This window comes from Lactuca saligna, chromosome 9 (assembly GCF_052625555.1).
Source record: "Lactuca saligna cultivar CGN05327 chromosome 9, ASM5262555v1, whole genome shotgun sequence".
Taxonomy (NCBI): Eukaryota; Viridiplantae; Streptophyta; class Magnoliopsida; order Asterales; family Asteraceae; genus Lactuca; species Lactuca saligna.
Genome location: NC_136425.1, coordinates 2147241 through 2165936, shown reverse-complemented (window position 1 = coordinate 2165936; position 18696 = coordinate 2147241). Strand labels below are relative to the sequence as shown.

The following is an 18696-nucleotide window of genomic DNA, read 5'->3' as shown; positions in this document are numbered from 1 at the left end:
ATGTTACCCCACTCCCAACGAATATCATGTGAAAGAGTCGTAGAAAGGGATTGAGATTTTGATGTGGGTAGATATACATGTTTCCAAAGGATTATTGGCTAATTGCATGGATTTATGTTAGATTAAGTGTTTTTTGGGATGATTAAATGATAGTTTAGATGGTCTGTGTTATTATGGTAGAATTATTATTATTATTATTATTATTATTATTATTATTATTATTATTTACAAGAATAGTGGCATGGTTGTGGTCATTCTGTTTATAATCACCAAATTAATGCAAATTCTATAAAATATATTACATAATACAATACGAGCTAGCAGGCGATGAGAAATTATGATTAGCGGAAGTCAATTGCATGTTTAACAATTTGTTGGATCAAATGGCCCCTTATTTCTCTTCATTTAATTGTCATAAACCGACTGATAACAATATGTATATGCTTTGTGTTTATTGAAAGATAACATGTTTCTTAATGGAATTAATTATTGAAAGAGACTATTCACCGCCGCGGTTTTGCGTGCGTACGTAACTAGTGTGTGTGTGTGTCTATATATATATATATATATATATATATATATATATATATATATATATATATATATATATATATATATATATATATATATATATATATATATACACACACACACAAGAATTTTATTTAATTATGCTATTGTATTTTTATTACATCTTACTACATTTTCTATGTTTGAATAAAATTATCTTATTGTAATTTATTGTTTTGTTACAGATGATGGGATGAGAGGATGGATTATCATGTATCTATAATATATCCAAGCCAAATAGTTTTATCATAAACTTATTGTATTTACCTACTAGATGAGTGACCCCGCTTATTTTATTTACCTACTAGATGAGTGACCCTGCAATGTGTGATCTTTATTTTGGTCTTGTTTATAAAATGTTGTTCCTACATGTGGGAAATCTAGACTGAACGGATCCCATCATCAACATAAATTGTAACAGGTGTCTCATCTCTTGTTTTCAGGTTAACCATCTTTTCTCCAAATAAAACATTTTAGTTAGAAAAAAAGAAAAAGAAAAAGGAAATACAAAAAGTGTAATAGTGGAAGACGTCTTCATTTTCTCATTTTTCACTTTGGTTGGAATCGGAATGATCTCGTCCTTGAATTTTCCACCAGCAGCCTTTCTATGGGACTCGACCTACTCATTATCAAATAAATAAATAAATTAAAAGAAAACTTTAATTAAAAGAAAAAAAACATAATAAATTAACTTAACTCACTGCAGCCTGATCTTGTTCCTTTGAAGCGTTGGACTACATTTTCTGATGTGATTCCCATTGGAAGAAGACAATCTTTGGCTTGTGCCATGGTTGCAAATAAAACACAATAGATGTTCAAAACAATCCAAAATGGAAACTTTTTTTTGATCATTATTTATTATTAACAAAGAGGGAGAAAAAATGTCATACTTTTGGATTAACAGATCCTTCCCAAGCCATAGGATTGGTGGTCATAGATTCAAGCCCAACATTAATACGTATTTATATATAAAATTAATTCATAAACAAACCAGAAAAATGGCGTAATATAAGTATAATAAAAAATAATTGAAAAAAGATATTCACGGATCTCATAGAATCCAGCTTTAATAGCTACTGCATGAAGACCTGAGGAACATTGTCTGTTGATGGTCCTAATTGGCACAGTTTCTGAAAATAAAAAACAGGTAAGTCATTATATTCAGACAATCATGTAAAAGGAATTATTAGAGTACGAGGGTATTTTGGTCTTTTAATAAAGAAAAATGGAATTGATTCCTTCTATTATCATCAAACATGGAGTTTAAAAGAACATGACAAAATTGAATTCTATCTGTTTGGAAACAAAACATGGAATGAAATCCTGAATTCACTTGCTCTTTGGGAGGCTGGTCCCAATACTGATCCAACAACAGTGTCTCGAACTTCAACTGAATTAATATTTCTTTTTCTATCAATGCCTAGAAATTACAACAAAACAATGTAAAAGTTGTACAAGATTTTTCAAATAAACAATAAAACACAAGTTGAAAGCATTTACCTTTAAAACTGGGGCAACTATATCATCATGATATGTATCCTTGAGCCTACCCCTCTCTGTTTTGAAAAGGGTAGATCGGTAGGCAATGCATAAATGATAAAATAAGGAAAAAGAAAAAAAAAGATTACCGAAAGATGCATCTTGAAAGTAGTCACAAGTGATTCCATTGGATCTCACTTATTTAGAGTATTTTATTTGTAGATGATGATAACAACATAATGGTGTCCAACTGGTGAAAATTCTGATTCAGGCTTTTATTTTTTAATGACATGATAATGGTCTAAATTATGTTAGGTTGGGTGGTGGTGAAACTGTAACGCCCGTAGATCCGGGCTAGTCAATTTAGAGACAATAGGGGTCAAAAACGACTTTTCGACAAAAGATTATTAAGAATAAATAATCTCAACCAAGTTTTAGTATATGTTACAAGGTTTCCGTACATATAAAGAGCGTCAAAATCCGAGTTAAAACGAAGAAGTTATGGCCCGTCGAAGTTTTACGGCAAAACCGGCACGGCACCGGGAGACGTAAATAATGAATTTATGATAGAGCTTCTTTTAGCCTTAGTAATCTAAATGAAAGTCGTAGAATATGTTAACCTGAGAGCGTCCATAAAAAGAACGCCCAAATCTGACTTCTTATGAGGAAGTTATGATTTTTCGAAGTTTCGGCTTAGCGGTGTACAACCCGAAGTTCGAGTATTAAATCGAGCGGTTTTAGCCGACGCAACCTAAACGAGAATCGAAGATCTCGTTATTAGTAGCGTAACGATAAAAAGACATACGAAAATGGACATCGGATAAAGAAGTTATGAGATTTTAACGGACCAATCCTGTCCCGGCCTGTTAAAAATATAACTTTAAAAATAAAGTCAAAATTAGCCGATGGAGTCTAAACGAAAGTTGTAGAGTACGCCTCCACCTACGCGTGGATATAAATAACGTCAAAAACGGAGTTCGTATGAACGAGTTACAAATTATAATAGCATATTTACGTATTAAAATAAAGTATAAATCATATATACGTACACACACACACACACACACATATATATATATATATATATATATATATATATATATATATATATATATATATATATATATATATATATATATATATATCATTAGAAAGGTATCGAAGATGCGGTCATTATAAGACTAATGTTGAGTTCTTTCGACATTAGTTTAGTGCAAATATCATTAAATCTATTTAAAATAGTATTATGAAGGGGTGTTTAGTTGTTTATATAACTATAAGGTCATTAAGTAATTATGGAGGGTAGTTTTTGTAAATTCAATTACTATAAATAAGAGGCTTGGGCTCTCATATTTCTTGCACCATTATCTTGATTCAAGAGTCTTTCTCTCCTTATCTCCCGAGCATTTCGGTCCCTCGTGATTCGACTTCTCTTTCTGTAGTTTTAGTATAGTAAGGTGAGCGCTGAAGCGTTGCACGAATCTTTCTTAGAAAGATTCAGCGATGAAGTTATGCCCCTGCAGAGCCCGACTCCTAGCTGAAATCCCATTGTAAGTAAGTTATGCTTACCCTATTTTAAATATAGTTTATATTTAAAATTAGTATTGTTATTATAAATTTATAATAAATATTTGAGCTATTATTATGACTTATATAAATGTCGTTATAATATCTTTTTAACTACTCGCGGTACGGGGAATCTGGTTTAAAGGGCCGCATAGGGTTGTTGGATTTCAGAAGTGCTATACGCCAAAATGGTCCTGCCCTCCGATGTTTTATGTCTGACCCCTGTCTGTACATAGTGGTTGGAAAGTATTGTTTAAACGCTTATATAATAATAATAATAATAATAATAATAATAATAATAATAATAATAATAATAATAATAATAATAATAAGACTAATAATTAGTCACGGTAATATTAGACTAAAATCTAGTGGTGATAATACTAGGTTTCGTCGAAGGAAATTATTTTAAAGTAAACGAAGCGCTTTCCGAGTACCGAGTCACCACCTTCTTAGGTGAGTGCATAGTTACTTTCAGCTTACACATAGATATGAAGTATTTTATATAAATTACCTGCTATATGTGCATATTATCTGAATACTTGCTATCTATGCTGGATGAACGTTTTATACATGTTTTCAATGATTTAAACGGTATGTGTATTTTATATCTACAAAATGTGTTGGGTAAAACATGGGTAGATGTAATAGTTGTTGTGTGACAAGATAAAATAATGAGAGGCCTCGTTATAGATGTTATTGATGATCTAGTCATCTAGCGGAGTATAGATGATGACCACGGACTATTCTAGACAATCAAGTGGAACACTAGTAGGCTCGCAACCTGTAGGTGTTTATTCGAACTGTGTGTTTATTTGAACTGTGTGCTCACCAGATGTACTCCATCCCCCACATGGTTGCGTGAAGGACATTTACGGCTGAGGAATCCCCTTAGCAGTAGTGTCCATCCCGATGATAGTCCTTAGACTAGGTCCCTTGTGTTAGATGTCTTACGGACGTAAAGTGAGGATAACGGGAATGGGTAATCGGGTTTATTTGGTTTGATAAAGTTAATAAACTTATTTATTGTGGGTTGAAAACCCTATGTGCTCACCAGGCTCCCAAGCCTGACACACCCAGTTTCTTGTATTACAGGTAGTGGCGCATGAGCATATATGTGATGTTTTGGACGAGGGATTACGGATATAGGCCTGTAGATATGAAATAATGTAGTAACGCCTATGTTGTATTGTTTATACTTATGTACTATATCGAACATGACATCCCAAGTCTTTTTAATGAAATACATTTCTAAGGAAATGCTTTTGATAAATCTTTATCATAATATTGTTTTGGGACAAATTCCGCAACTCTTTTATTAAAAGATTACTCTGATTTTGAAATAAAGTATAAACAAAACCGGTCTTTTCTGGCTGTGATTTTGGGGATGTCACAGTTGGTATCAGAGCATTAGTTTAAGCGAACTAGGAATTTGTAGGATTTCTAGACTTAAACTTAGAATGCTAAGCGATGATTGTGAGGTGTGAGCACTAGCTTATTTTAGGAATTATGCCTAAAATGCTTTTATGTGCTAAATGCTTTGTGCCTGACATGCTATTATTTGTTCGGATCTATGGTCTGTTGCCGACCGGATCTGGAAACCTTATGTGTTTAGAATTATAAGCGTTTAACTACGATATTAGAACTAGCATATAAACGTTTCAGAGTGATAAGGATGATTTAAACCTCAATCCTAAATAAAGATCTAGATTCACCTTATTCGGTGTATAGATCAAGATGGAAAGGACCCGTAGCGGAAACATGAATGCAAATGGGAACCGAGATCAGCCCCCAGTGATACAGCAAATACCAGTCGTAGTAGAAGTTTCACTTGAGCCAATCATGATGGCCGGAGTGCAAGCATTGATCCAGATGATGTTGGATCGTCAAATGGAGGAAACAAGGCATTTACTTCAACAAGCTCGAGAGGAAATTACGATGCCTGTCGAACAACCCAAGCTGAATGACGGGCAGTCTAAGGAAGGGAACGACAGCAGGACCGTTGGTCAAGCTGATCCCCCGGTGATTAGGAGGAACAATCATGATGAAGGAGTCGAGAGGAATGAATGCAAGTACAAAGATTTTCTAACTTGCAAGCCATCGACTTTCACTGGGAAGGAAGATCCGATCGGTGTCATGGATTAGGTCTCAGAGATGGATTTGGCCTTCATGACATGTGGTTGCAAAGGCAACCTACAAACCTCGTTTGCAGTACGTCAATTCAGAGGAGGCGCTGTTCGTTGGTGGAATACCCTAGGGAAGACTTTGAGCCCCAATGAGCCCCTGCAACTGGCATGGGCAGAGTTTCTGGTGCAATTTAAACGAAAGTACTGCTCAGCTCAAAACTTACTCGAGCTAGAGAACTAGTTCCTGAACTTGAAGAAAGGAAGCATGTCAATTGATGAATACACCAACAAATTCACAGAGAATATGGAGTTCGCCTTGCGCCTTGTTCCGGATGAGCTGACGAAAATCGACAAGTACGCAAAGGGACTTCCATGGGAGTATGCGGTGCCGGTGCGTCAGGCACCTACTCTGGAGGCAGCTATCTGGGCTGCCAAGTCTGTGGAAGATATGATTAAGGGAAGAACTGCCAACAAGATTGAGGTTGGCGAAAAGAGGAAGTTTGAGGGGTCTACGAGGCCCAATAAGAAGATCAAGTCTGGTTCAAAGGAGTTTAGCGGAGGAGGAAACAAAGTGAAATGGTGCGAGAAGTGCAAGAAGAATCACTTTGAGAAATGTAGCGAAGAAGTGACTTGCTACAAGTGCGGGAAGATCGGACATTACGCCAACGAGTGCACCGCCAGCAAAAGGGTGTGTTATGAATGCCGTGAAGAAGGGCATGATGCTAAGGATTGCCCGAAAAAGAAAGAGGCGGCAAGACCAAACATTCCGCCAAAACCAAAGGCAAGAGCATTCCATATGATCCTAGACAAAGCAACTGACGATGCAAGGAATCAGGAGTGAGGATGGATACATGGAGATCAAGTTATGAAGAAGCCATGTAGATAGTGTCATATGGTGTAGCCTATTAGAGGCATAATCTAGGGTGAACTTGAACACCCATGTAATCGTTTCAAGGAATAATATAAAACCTTCGTTTTGATATTTTATGTGTTAAGTTTCTATGTGATTTTCTTGTATGGTGACTTGGAAAACTACGGGACAATACTTGGGACGAGTATGAGTAGGTGTGAAAGGTAGTAGAGGCCTATACTACCGGAAGCACAAGACTCACACTTGGATCAGGGAAAGTCACAAGGTTACCAAGAAACTAGTAATTGATTTTGTTTTATTCAAGTATGTCATTACCATTGTTTCGGTAATGACTAAGAAGATTGTTGTTATCCCGACCCTAGTGGTCATATCACATTGAGTCCGACTACGATGAGTAGGTTACGTGGTTTAGAGAACCAAGTTTGATGTAGCGTCCGACTTAAACCAAACGATTGAAAGTATGAGTACATGCATGCATACTAGTATAGTGATAAATTTAGGATGATACAAAATTAAAAATAAGGAGTTGGACATTACGACTAGACCCTCGGATATGTAATCAGACTTGGGACGAATATAGCCTGATCAACTATATTTAACCCAATGTGTGATTAATGCATGACGGGAATGGTCGCAGTGAGCAACAAGCCTAACAACTTCCCATACAAGAAAATCATTAAGAACCTAACATAACGTTTAAAATACGTTTGGAGTATTTTGTGGTACTATAACTTATGTGATAATTAAATAGACCCTTACTGGCAGATTCATAATTACCGAGTGTATACCTTAAGGTTTTATATAATTTAGATTGTATAGACCTAGAAATGGATGATTTTCACTCTACCTCCTTTTCCTTATTTTGATGTGGTCTTAGAGTAGGATCACTCAGTTAGAGGCATGTTTAACCTTAAGATATATATACAACATGTATACACTGCGTGATTTTGGGAAGACTCAGTAGGGGTCACCCAAAAGATAAAAAAATTGTTTTAGTTAATCCCATCGATTGTTTAGCCACTCCCATTCTCGCAAAAACAATATAGATAGGCATAGCCCCTCCACCACAACAACCACTAGAGGAGTCGATGAAGAACGAGAAGAGATTCATGAAGAGGATTCTCGGAAGGGATCAGTCGTAGAGTAAGGCACTGGAGTAAATTCTAATGAGCCTTACCATAGCATGATCAGAAATGAGAAACTCGCTCGGACATTCGGGTCCGACCCTGCATCACGAAGTAATGGAGATCAGTGGCAAAGTCTAAAGCAGGATGTAGTAAGGATTCAACACATCTACAGCGAACAAGAACACCTTGGGAATACCCGAAGACAACAAATCTCTACAACCAAACTTAGGATAATCATATCATGAGCATAAAACAGATAAACCAATTCCTTAGATACGCAAAGAGACCGAGCATTGTATGCGTCACACTAATAGTTAATAAACTAATACAACCTCGTGAGTTAGTAATTGCACTGCTCACACTATGCATTAGGGTTATTTTGTCTTTCGTATCAAATGGCGGCAACTTATTCAGTTCATAGATGTTCATAAGAAGGTAACTACTACTAACTCATAAGGTTGTTGTACATAGACCTCTGTTATGAAACGTTTTCAGAATACTACAAAAGCCGGAACATGATACGCTCAGAACTAAGATAACTTAGTTAGATAACTCACAACGTGTAAGCATTTAATTATGATTCATTATCACCTCACTTTTTTTTAAACATCATCATTGAAAGGTGCCTTCTTCGTGGACCTATAGGGTGCGATCATACCAACATTATTGCACCAAATCCCATCAGAACTCCTTAGCTAAGTGTGTATGGGGAAAGATAGTACTAGGATGGGTAAGACTTAATGCTGGTACAAAACCCACTTCTATCCACTACCATAACTCCATCTTGGGGATGTTTAGAGGGAAACATTGGGAATAGCACAACAAAGTGAAAATTTTATTTATATAAATCGTAAGAATGTAACTAGCAATGATCATCACTACTCACGAGGTCGTCCCTCACCATGCAACAGGACTATGTCGTCACCAGGAGGGAACCAACCAACAAGCAAGACACCAATCCTGCATATAGACTCTGCTACTTTTCAAGCGACAGTCACAAAAGCAGTGGCAGCCGTCATAACGCAACTCAATGCTAACAACGCCAACAAAGTAGGAGGCAGTGTCGACAATACTAGCCGTAGTAACAGTCGAGGACATCGTCAGATATCTACCAACAAAGAAGCCTCAGACCACAAGCTAAAGAATAAGAAACGAAAGTTTTGGGACAAAAAGAATCTCACTCTAACTCAAAAACTCGCTAAAAGACAACAAACCGTGGTTGCCCCTACAATACAACTGCGATCACGATACATGCCTCGGCCTTTGCCATAACAGCTATCGCTCAAGCACCGGCTAGACAATATAATGGAACACTTCCGAAGTGTAACAAGTGTAGCTATTACCACAATGGGGTTTGCCGGGTGTTTCACTGTAAAAACTGCAACAAGAATGGGCATACTGCCCGCTTCTGCAGGACTCAGCCCCAACACCTCGCTTTAATCACCAATTCTAGTGTAGGCACAGCTTGCTACCTATGCGGCGAAACAGGACACTTTAAGAGGGACTGCCCAACAAAAAGGAATGACGGAGGAACAGGAGGAGCGCGACAACTGAACCTACAGGAACAAAGAGAACCTACAAGAGCAAAAAGAAACCTTATTAGGACATTTAGGATCGTTTCAAAAACAAGAATAGTTAAGTAACGTATGTTTGTATGGTTTTATTATGTTTGCTATAATTACCGTCTATCAAGAAGTAGTTAAAATGCTCTCTCTCACTCAATCAAATCAAAACACTTATATATGAACTGTGATGACTTGATGTATACATCAGGGTTACTTATAGTTAAAATATTACAGACTTAAAGTGAATAATTCCGTCCTAATTCCTGTTCCACATCTAGTAGTGGGGTTAGGGTAGAGCCATTCACTCGTCGGTTTCATCAATATCAAATGACGTACGACTTACATATATCGATCGATCATAGAGTGATCTGTCGGAGATCACGATATAACGTATCATTACTAGCTATCAGAACACACTTATTACCAATACTAGCTGTTGTGGTATGAATCATTTACAGTAACAATAACATCGATTAAAACGGAACACACTGACAAGAAACACAGGATGCACTATCACTCTAACGAATATCTCATACAAATACAACGTAATACATGTGTCATTAAGAAAATATGACGTCATAATTCCATATGGATTGGTTTGGGTCATCGCCTTATCAATTGCATATGTTACGAGAAGACCCTCCACCTAACCAACTGAATAGCGAAACCCTCGTCTTTCATAGCCCTAAGTCTGACTCTGACCCTTGGGTCATCCTTCATTGTGAAACCCCAAAGCACTCTCTAGAGGTGTATTATATCTTCCGAAACCATTTCAAAGTACTCCTAGTAGACCATTCGAGAGTATCACTCGTATATCAGATCAAGATTAATCCCGGAGACATAGGATGAAATGTGGATAACCTATCACTACTATGTGTATATGCGAAGAGTTGGGTATAATTAAGATTCCACGAACGTTAGATGAGTGTTCCCGCCTTATTTCCTGTTCCTTGTCTTGTTGTGGACTTGGGGCAGGGACACCTATCTAACTGTCTTACAAATCTTAATTATATAAGACCTGTATGCACGAGGAAATGGCAGATGGACCAGGTACGAGCCCTACCACGAACTATGAGATAGAGCTAACTAGGACTACAAATGAACATTCTACCATTCGAAAGAAGCAAGTCATGCAGACCGAAATCATACACTCCCTATCGATCTAAGCAGCTGACGCAATGGTGAAAACCCGATGGAGCAACAATCGGGACCAAAATTTTACTTAAAAGAAGAAGCAAGAAACCACGTTCCAGAAACTAACACAGACCCTATGTAAAGCTCCGATTTTATCACTACAAGAAGGAATCAAAGACTTTGCGGCCTGCAACGACGCATCAAACCAGAGCTTGGGATGCATGTTAATACAACGAGAAAAGGTCATCATCCATGCCACGGAACGGTTAAGGATGTACGGGATCAATTAGGTCACTCATAACCTAGAATTGCGAGCAGTGGTAGTCACCCTAGAGACCTCGAGGCACTACATCTACGACACGAAAATGTACAATCTCCACCGATCATAAGAACCTAGAAGGCAAGAGCCTTAGGGCACGTTATCCATGAATCGAATCTGGACGCCGAGGTTGGTAGATTCGGAGACGCCATCACAAACGAAGCACACAAGAACTCGCTACTCCGTTCATCCAGGATCGGACGAGAGGTATCTGGACCTCAAAGGATGATAACGGTAGCCGAATGGAAAAGCTGACATCGATACGTATGTGGGGAAGTACTCAAATTGTGCCAAGGTCAAGGTAGAACTACAGGAGTCTTCGAGTTTCCTACAACAATATGGGATAACTGATAGGAAGTTGAGTGGTTAACCATGGAATTCATAACCCAGTTACCGCGCACATCCTACCAAACAAAGAAACCAACAAGATGGAGAATTTGAGTTGAAAGTACACCAAAGGGATCGTATGACTACATGGTGTGCCAATATCTAATATCTCTGACAGAGATATTAGATTCATTTCACGAGTCTGGAAGCCATTACGGGGACTGGGCCGACAGGAGTGCGGCCTATTACCTACAAACAAACTGACAAAGTGAAAGAGTTGTTCAAACCTTGGAGACGTGCCAAGAACTTGTGTGAGTGACTTCGGTAAAAGAGTGGGATACCCACTTACCATTCATTGAATTTTCATACAATGAAAGCTATCACTCTAACATTTAGGACGCTCCATTTGAAGCTCCTGACATCCGTAAGTACAGATCCCCTCTATGCTAGATCAAAGTAGGTGTTACTCTGTTATCTAAGGGACAAGTCCCTAACAACACCCCCTGCTGGTCCTGGAATCATAAGAGAAACTACATAGAAGATTGACCACATCCGAGAGCAACTAAAGGACTCCAGAGACAAAAAAAGGAGTGATGCGGACAACCGACAAAAACCTTTGAAATCCCAGGTCGGAGATCGATTACTATTAGAAGTCTCACCCTGGAAAGGCTAGATACGTTTCGACAAACGTAGGAAATTGAATCCAAGGTATATTGGGTCGTTCAGTATCCTCGATAGGGTGGCCCCAGTAGCATAACAAACTTAGAATACCTCAAGAACTCAAAGATGTACACCTTACATCCCATGTGTCAGACGAAAGAAGAAATTGTTCAACGAGAGTTTCCGCTTAGTAGAAAAACCGAAAGAAATCAAGTTGCATCCCTATTGTGAAGGTCCATTGGAACGTAGAACGAGGACCCGAGTTCGCCTAGGAATGCAAAGACCATATGGAACAGAAATACTTGTATCTTTCCCCAACCCTTGAAGTCCTAGTCAAAGCGCTAATTTCGGGACGAAATTCCTTCTAACGGGGGGATGATGGGACGATCGTCAATTTCCGGTCAAGTCAAAATCAAATAAAGTCAACAAGTCAAACCGGTCAACTCATTTAACCCTTGTATATTGGGGTTTACATTGTGTTACTATTGTACAACTCGTTTTTTTTAATAATGAGTTATCACTTGGAAAGTTCTTATGTTCAGAAATTCTAAACCTTAATCGGGGTAAGTGAAGAAACTACTCGATAAAACATTAGTCCATAACCCTTGGGGGCATATAACAATCATAACGAGGCTTAACGAGGTGTACAAACCTTGCATTGTGAAGCTAAACATCCAAAAGGGTCACAAACGAAGTCTCTCTCAATCTCTCTTTATCAATCTCTCTCTCTCTCTCTCTATCTATCTATCTATCTCTCCCAAATCTCTCTCGTAAACTCCCTCAACTTTTTATAATCATTTAGGGACATCCCGACCCATAATGGAGCCAAAAACCGCATGAAACGGGACGATTATCCGTGAAACAGTTCTATATAAGCGAAACCATAAGAAGCGAACCCCTAAGAAGCCTCTTGGACCGAAACCCCTTGCGAGGACCGAAGGCAGCTTTAAGAACTGAACCAGGAGGACCGAACCTGCATGAGACCGAAACTGCATATGGGACCGAACCTCACATGGACCAAAACCGAGACTGCTTCGGACCGAGCCTTCGCATTCGCTTCTCTTCTTCCGCCTTCGCTTCCTCTCCCTTCTCGCCTGCGAAACCTTTCAGACGAACCCCTATCGCGGTTCCCATCATATAACCAAATCACTCTTCGGTTCTAAGCATGTTAGGACCGAACTTCGGTCCTGAGCTCAGAATTTCGCATCTTTTCCCGGTTTTCAACCACTTTCGCGTTTTAAGCCTGTTTTTCATGATTTTGACATGGGATTTTCACCCAAAATCATATTTTGACATATAAGACCCTATATATTCATAATTTAAACACATTTTAAGTGAAATCTTTATCTAGGAATAATATCTAGTGGATAAGATATTAAGGTAGAGTGTTGACTTTACCTTAAAGTTATGACACAAGCAACCTCCCATACCCACTCCATATCACTATTGATGCTTTAAGTCACCAATCCCATCATCCCTAGTCTATTCCTTGTCCCCGCACACCCTTCCCCAGCAAGTTATCTTGCACAAGGGCTAGGAATACCTTATCTCACCTCCAAGAAGTCCTTCCTTTCACATTAAGCTAAACACTTTTCTCTCTCCACTTCTCTCCAAGATTTCGAGATTCTCCAGAGATATTGAGCTTTTCATCCTCCTTTGGTAAGTAAATTTCATCCCTCACTTGATTATCTTACACCCCTTCACTCAAATCATGGGTTCCTTACACAAATATCATCATAATTGTTGCTAGATCTTCGAATCTTCAAGCATCTCCCAAGTGTTATTGACTTGGAAACTTCTTCTATTCATCAACCATCCTAAGAAATCACTCAAGGTTAGTTCATACCCCCACATTTTCATGTTTCCTTTAAGTTTTAGGGGTATCATACAAGTTAAAACACCAACAAATTAACTAAACTCAAACATCAGCTTTCAACAGGAAAGTTTGGTTCCATTCACGGACTGTTTTGAACATCTTAAACTTTTTAGTTTTCAAACCGTATTAGGTGCAAATAGTTCAGGTTTATACCTTTAAAATGACCACTTGCACATGTTCATACGATTTTTCTATAATTATGGTAATTTTTACAAAACTATCTATCACTGTAGGTACGAATTTGGACCAATATGTGAATATGGACATTTCTACACAAGTTAGAGACATATAAAAATCATAATAAAAATTATGAACAAGATAGACACATTTTCTAAACTCTCAGAGTTTACGGATTCTGTTTTCGACTTCGTATGAATTTTCTGTGATTTTTACAAAATAGTGCAGAAATGTTAAAAACAAGTTAACAACTTACAACTTTCATCACACTTTGTAACATGTTGAGCAAAGTGTTAATCTTGATGACTTCTTATTTTACATGTGTTTTCTATTGTGGCATAATTATATAATAGAAAATACTCACTGATTTGTAAGAGTCATTTATCATTACAAATAATACAAGATAAGGCATGATAAACATAGTTATATTTGTGCACTAAATTCAACTTACATAGAGAAGGGTTCATTTACATTACAAACATTTTAAATAAACTATAATAGGTATAGTTTATGTTTATATACATTACAAACAATTATGTTAAACTATAATAGGTATAGTTTATGTTTCATTTACATTTCGAACTTATTATAAAAGTTTTTCAGCTGGTATAAATGGGGTACGTATACAAAGTACCGAGTTTATACAAAAAGTGGTTTCAGATCTCTTTACGTAAATCCGTTAATATATAAATTTGTGATACATTCTCTTCATGTTACTTCCAAAGTAACAAAGTCAAAAGTCTTGTAAATTGTAACCAGAGTCTCTTGTAGGGAGAGCGTGATAGTTGTGTATAGATCTATATTGGGTCTCACAAACCCACACCTGAGCTGCATGCAATAGCTAGACCGGCAGGTCTGAGGTGACAAATGTCATTTAACTTTACAAAGCCTAAAGAACATCGTATACAATGCCGACTGGGTCATAGCATGGTTATAATAACTCACATGGGGTATTAACAAACATAAGATTTATGGGTTTTACTTTCAAATTAAACGAGTTTATGTCGATTTAAACTTGCATAAATTTTCTTAAGTATGGAAAATTACTTGTACATTTCGATCTTGACATTTAAGACTACAATATATTTTAAAAGGGAAATATTGGATTTTTCTGGAACAAACATTACTTTTACGAGGAAAGAATTCCAAACACCACATACAAAAGCTTATGAACTCACGAACTTAATTGTTGACACTTTTTTTAAAACTACTTGTATTCTCAGGAAATCAGTGAACCAGATAAACAACAGTTTTTGAGGATGGGACGCTCAGACGTCAAACATTTCATTTTGTCATCATAATGTAATTGATTTTGAAATATGTGAACACATACTACGATATAACTTTCTAATTATATTTATGATGGTTGTATTTGCTTTGAGCACTATTATACTCGTTGTAATGATACTACACATGAAGTCCTCCACCCCTGGACGTTTCCTCCATGCCCTAAACTTGGTATAACCTTATTTTTGAGTGTTTTAGCCTCTTAAGGCCTTGCATGAACGTAAAGTTGGCAACTTTACGTGGTAACTACCGTAGAAGGGCTTGGATCTGTAATTTGGGGCCTTGGATTCCACTGGAAAGGATTGAACACAAAAAGAGCTGAAGGGACTTGACGAGTTGCTTAGACAACTCGACGAGTCGGGGAGGGTTTTCCGGTCCTTTGGATCCTAAGTGATTTCGGTACGCTGATTAAGGGATGTCGGTCAAGAGATTTCAGTTTAGAGTTTTCGGCCCTTGGACATAAGGAACTCGGCGAGTTGCTCAGGTGACTCGACAAGTTGACTCACCATTTTGGTTGTATGGACTCCGAAGGAGCTCGACGAGTTATTGGATGCACTCGACGAGTTGAGGTCAACATGCATTATTGACCTTGACTTTGACTAGGATTGACCATGGTTGACTTTGAGGGTATTCATGGTATTTCGGGATTGTGACAAGTTAATCACATGATGATTATAGGCAGTTGAGTTGGAGTTGTGCGTTGGGATGTATATGATCTTATCTTGTCAGTTCAGCATTCACGAGAGGCGAGTCTCCTCGCCATACCAATGGGTCAAAGGCACAAAGGTCGACCCATTTTGTGATATGTGCTACGCTCGCTGTTGTAGAGATATGTGGTATAATATTTAGTTATGCTAAGTGTTATGCTAGTTATATATGTGATACTTGCAGGGAAGACTATAAGGGAGCCCATGACACTTGGATGTAAGACCATGTGGGGGAACCCATGACTTTTCACGTAAAAACCTTGGAAGGATCCCATGGCACTTGGATGTAAGACCATGTGGGGGAGCCCATGGCTTTCCAGCTAAAGACCATGGGGGAGCCCATGACACTTAGGTGTAATACCATTTGGGGGAGCCCATGGCCTCCTGGAGTAAGACCTTGAGAGGAGCCCACGACATCCTTTTATGTTTGTATGCATGACTTATGTGGTTTATGTAGCTTTTATAGCTAATATGATTATGTGTTTATGTGGATTGTGTAGGGTATGCTCTGGGAAACTCACTAAGCATTAGCTTACAGTTTTTGATTTGTTTGAGATACTTCTAAGCCTAAGGGCAAGGGCAAGACCTAATGGTGTGGCATGCACTCTCTCTCAGGCGTTTTTATGGGACACTCTGATGTTTGGAATAATATTGTTGATAATATGAATTTGAAAACAAATGTACTTAAGAAATTATGGTATATTGGAAATGTTTTTAACTAATTAAAAATGAAAATTTTCTTTTTGAAGTTGGGTTGTTGCACAGACTTTAGCCATAATTACTTTTGATATTGACACTTTTTGTCCTCCCTGCTTCTACCGCCACTGTAAGCCAATAAGAATGAGATTAGTGTCGATGGGGCTTATCGTTTCCTCATTCGGTTTACTTCTCATATCTCTAGTTCTCATCCTATACAACTATTCTCTCTCAGATTTATCTTCCAAATTTGAAATCGATGAGGACTCTTCATTCAATGGCCTCCTACCTTCAGAATTATGAATTCTGTCATCGCTCAGGCTTCACCTTTGACCTATACTCGGCTAATCACTCTTCTTTTGTAGTTTTGAAGGGTTTTTTTGGTTGCTTTAGGGTTTTGATTGTAGCTATAAATGATATAGATTTCATAAACCAATGGGAACTCCTCGCCCCTACCACAGAAGGTCAAACAAACCCTAATTTTTTACGATTCCTTTCTATTTGTTTGTAAATTTGATTGCTTTTCTTTTGTTTTCTAGTTTTCGATTGTAGCTATTGTATTATTCTACTGGTTATACCATATTCACAAAACCAATTCGTTGGTCTTATTGGAAAAAAGCCATGGGATTGAAAGCCTCTGAATCAAAAGGATGATAATTCACCGGAACAATCACACCGTTTCCTATCTTCCGATTGTCGACAAACACTTCCCAAATTAGACCTGTCAAAATCATCCACCTTATACTCCGAATTTCTTTCTTTTTATATTCGTCATGAATTCGACTTTGATTTTCAGGTTATTTTTGTTGGGTTCCGATTTATATTACCCATTTGTTTTTCCGACTTTTCAAATTCTGATATTACCCTTTGCAAATTTGTCACAAGGTATAACATTGTAGATCGTAGTTGTCAAATTAGCAGCACTGATCAAATTAACAGGTTTACGACAATGTTGAAACAAAAAATGGTTTAACATTTTTTTTATGATTTTTGGATTTATTTAACATTAACTTACTAACGGTTGTTACTGAAGGTGGATACAGATAAAGATAAATCATTAATGGTTGAGGTCGTCAAAATAAAGTTATCATATTTATATGTACAAGTGGTTTTTCTAAAGTACAGTGGTCTAATTAGGAATCAACCACAATGCTCATCAGATATTCCTCTAGCTTGTGAAACAATATTGGTGGTCGTATACCCTAACTAAATGGCAAAATCTTCGAATGACACCTTGATTAGTGATAAATCCAACCAGAATGGTTCATATAGTTAGTTGTAGGACAAAGTACACGAATGGTCCCTATGGTTTAGTGTTTGTTACGCGCCTAGTCCCTAACTCTATTTTTTAACCATGCCAATCCTTAATAGTTTGGTTTAGTGCACGGATAGTCCCTCATCTAACATTCCGTTTGATTTTGGAGTTAAAACCCCCACGTGCCTTGCACGTTGAGGGGTATTTCCGTCATTTTACTTATTCATCCTATAAAAACCCTAGATCAGTGCATCCCCCTTTTCTTCCTCTACGTTTGTTCTCTCATTTCATCTCTCGTTTCTTTAATGGACAAAAAATCAACAATGATGAAATGTAATTGCGGGCAACCAAGTGTTATACTGACATCATGGACCGACGACAACCCCGGAAGGAAGTTTTATGGCTGCACAAAGAAGGTAAGGTCGTTTTGATTCTAACTCAAGCTTTTGTGTGACAATGACCGCAAATCTGTTGGATTTGAACTTGACAGGGACCTAAATGTAAGTTTATTGGATGGGTTGATGAGGAAGGATGTGGACGATGTACTAGGATAATTCCAGGGTTGTTGAAGGCTAAGAACAAAGTTGAAGCTGAGAATCGACTGCTGAAGATAATCATTATTTTAAGTTGGGTGTTCATAGGAATCATTATATACAAGTTGTAGTGCTTAAGAAGATCCAACTAGTATGCTATGTCTGATGTTTGTCTTTTTTGAACTTATTTTGACTTCTATGATCCATCTAGTTGGTTGTTGTATGTGAATTTGAAGTGTTTTGAAGTGTTTCTGGAATGTATTTTGATTAAGTGTTTGTGAATTTGATAATATTTTGGTTAAGTGTTTCATTAAGTGTTTTTGGAGCTTATTTTGACTTCTATGAGCCATGTATTTTCATCAAGTGTTTCTGGAACTTATTTGGAAAAGTAAACACTAACAATTGACAAAAACAACCAATA

At 37.5% G+C, this 18696-nt stretch overlaps 1 long non-coding RNA gene across 1 annotated transcript; it reads left to right on the top strand.

Annotated features, from left to right (window-relative positions):
* Positions 1–16589: 16589 nt before the first annotated feature.
* LOC145014187 (uncharacterized) lies at positions 16590–18551 on the top strand. Its single transcript, XR_013665445.1, has 2 exons — positions 16590–18158; positions 18233–18551. It is a non-coding gene; the product is annotated as an uncharacterized LOC145014187 (long non-coding RNA).
* Positions 18552–18696: the final 145 nt, after the last annotated feature.